The sequence below is a fragment of the Ovis canadensis genome, chromosome 10, assembly GCF_042477335.2.
Source record: "Ovis canadensis isolate MfBH-ARS-UI-01 breed Bighorn chromosome 10, ARS-UI_OviCan_v2, whole genome shotgun sequence".
In the NCBI taxonomy this organism is placed as follows: domain Eukaryota; kingdom Metazoa; phylum Chordata; class Mammalia; order Artiodactyla; family Bovidae; genus Ovis; species Ovis canadensis.
This window is the reverse complement of record NC_091254.1, coordinates 44175374-44178459: the sequence shown is the minus strand read 5'-3', so window position 1 is coordinate 44178459 and position 3086 is coordinate 44175374.

Genomic DNA, 3086 nt, shown 5'->3' with positions numbered 1-3086 from the left:
GGAGGAGGCCACACCCCAGGTTCATCTCAGGGGGAAGGTCAGACCACACCCTTAATCACTCAAGGAAGGCGTCACTCTAGATCAACTGTGCTACCACTGCTGGTGGCTGAGTACCTTGAGAAAGTACCTCCGTTCAGCCTGTCACAGTGACCCTGGGGACAGAGGGGCTTGGAGGTGAGAATAGTCCCGGTGGAACATTTAGAGGCCGTCACACTCTCAGGTGTGGTGAATCCAGACGCAGAGCAGGCACGCAGAGATCTGCAGAGGTCCCCAGACACCAGCAGGCCCTTCACCAACACTGTCCCACAGACAGACACTCTAGAGGACCCCTGACACATCCCCACAGCTCCCCCGAAACCTTCAGAGACACCTTCACGTTCACGCCATAGATGGTCTATAGATATCAGCAGTCTCACTCACATTTTGCCACACGTTTCCCACTGTCACCACACAGAGGCTTCGTAGACACCCACACATGTTCCACAAACACTCCAAAATATACCCCCAAACCCATGTCAACAGCCCTCCACAGATTTCCCACACAGTCTCTAATTTCATCCCACAATCTCCCAAGTAGACACTCAGGAATTCCCTAGAAAGCCCCCTGCCCTCTACACTCGACAGGCCCAGCACAGTCACCTCCAATACCTCTCAGAGGCCAGACCACTCATGGCAGCCTGCCCAGACCCCCTGCTCATGGGCAGCCACACATCCAGCCGTGAAGCGCACGCACACACAGCCTTGTCCACACACACACAGGCACAGCCTAGACACACAAGCATGCCCACCCTCTCCCTGCACAGGCACACTCTCAGGCTCACCTCACAGAAACACTCCCCCAGACCCAAGAACGAGGAAGCTCACAGGCCCTGCAAACACAAAGACACAGAACCTCAGCTTCGTGTCTTCCGTTTGTCATTTCAAGCGGTCCTCCAGTTGTCATCTTAAAAAATCAGTAACAGTCCTTTAAAAGTTAACAACTGAGAATATGGTGTGACCCTCTCTGGTGCTGGGGAAGGGGACAGACATCCCCTGAAATGAGGTCAAATGGTGCCCATGAGAAAGCCAGAGAGGGGACACTTCCCGCTGTGCCCTTCAAGAGTGGCCAGCACCGCCCCCGGGCCCAGGTGTGACTTCTGGGACCTGCTGGTCCCTCTGTCCCCCAGAAGCCTCGTTCAGGAGACAGTCTGTCCTGACCCCTTTCTCACGGGAGACGTCGTCCTGCTCCCAGAGACGGCTTTCCTCCCACACAGCCCTTTAGCTGGTCTCTGCACAATACAAAAGCAGAAGAAAAAAGAGGTGATGCTCTAAAAAAATCCTCGAATTCTCTCAGAAAAATAGGCGCTTCCACAGAGGAGTAGATTGTGGTGGCTGCTAGCAGGAGGAGGGGAGAGACAAGGGGATCAAAAAGAAAACCAAGAGGATGGATAAAGAGATTAGGATGCAAGAAATAGCTCAGGCCAGCTGGTGGCCATCTGGGGGGCTGTGGGGAAAGGGAAGAACAAAGTTGCTGAGTTTCCAGCAAGTGGGTGCAGTTTATCGTGAGAGGAGGTTACTGCTTTGGGGAACAGGAAAGAAGCCAGAGCCATTTAAAAACAGTCGAGTGGTTTCCCTAAGGACTGCAGGTCTAAAGTAAACTAGTTAAGGACATCATCATTTAGAGAAAAGTCGGGAGACGTCTGAGGTATGGTGCTATAGAGACCGTGTCTCTGGTTGTCAATGTGAAAATGGACAGTGGAAAATGGGAAAGAAACTTAGATGTACCTCAGATTAGACTTTTTTTTTAAAACCTCAAATAAGATCCTAAGGATGGTCAATGACCGTAGGATAAGCCACAAATTATTGTAATCAATTATTTTGCTTTTAGTAAAAATTTTAGGTAAGTTGAATGTATTTTCTTAGAGGCTGTATATTGATGGGGCTTCCCAGATGGTAAAGAATTCGCCTGCCAATGTAGCAGACACAGGTTCCATCTCTGGGTCAGTAAGGTCCCCTAGAGAAGGAACTGGCAACCCACTCCAGTATTCTTGCCTGGGGAATCCCATGGTCAGAGGAGCCTGGCAGGCTACAGTCCATGGGGTTGCAAATACATGGGAAAGAAATAAATTATAAAATCAATATGTACTGGGCAATATAAAAAGACCGGTCCCACAGAGAACTGAAGGTGACCTCACTGTGTCTTTTTCATCCACCAAAAATTAGCATGTCTTCCCCTTCCTCCAGATCCAATGTTGGTACCACCTAACTCCCACATCCAAATAATTGGTCACCAAGTCCTGACAACTTTGTTCCCTTAATAACTCTAATGGGGACCCTGCTTTCTCTCCCCATGGTCACTGCCCCATTCAAATTGTCACTGTCAACACAGCAAACCCCTAACTGGCCTCCCGAGCCCTAATATCACACCCCTGTACATCAACCTCCATATTTTCATCAGGTGGTTTTGTAAAAAAATATATATATATATAATTTCTATTCATTCTGTATTCTTTCTAGGTGCTAGGTACAAAACAAAGACATCTGCCCATAGTTTAACAGGAGAAGAAAGACAATAAATATAACATTTTATATGATACCTTGAAAAGTAATGAATGGTGTGGAAAACAGGGAAAAAGAAGCAGCGTACAGAGGGTTGAGAGTACCGAGTGAGTGTGCGGTTTTAAGCAGTGTGGCCAGGATAGGCCTTATAGAGAGGTTGGTATTTACTCAAAGCAGGGGAGGGGGTGAGCCCCATGCATATCTGAAGGAAGAGCATTCCCTGCAGACACAAGAGCCAGAGAAGTGCCCCACGGGGGAATGACCTGGAAGGCTGAAGGAGGAGCACGGGCCAGGGCACTGGAAGCAGAATGGACGGAGGGTGAGAGAGGAAGGCGTGAGTGCAAAGAGCTAGGGGAGGCTGGCCGCATGGGGCTTGGAGCAGCCGGGTCTGCTGCAGGGTTTTGAGCAGTGGGTGACCTGCTCTGACTCCCATACTGAACAGTCACTCTAGTGATGATGGCGACAGACCAGGGGCAGCAGCAGAGCTTGTGAGAGCCCATGTTGTCTCTGTCTGGCTCAGAATCCTTCAGCGACGCCCCTCAATTTCA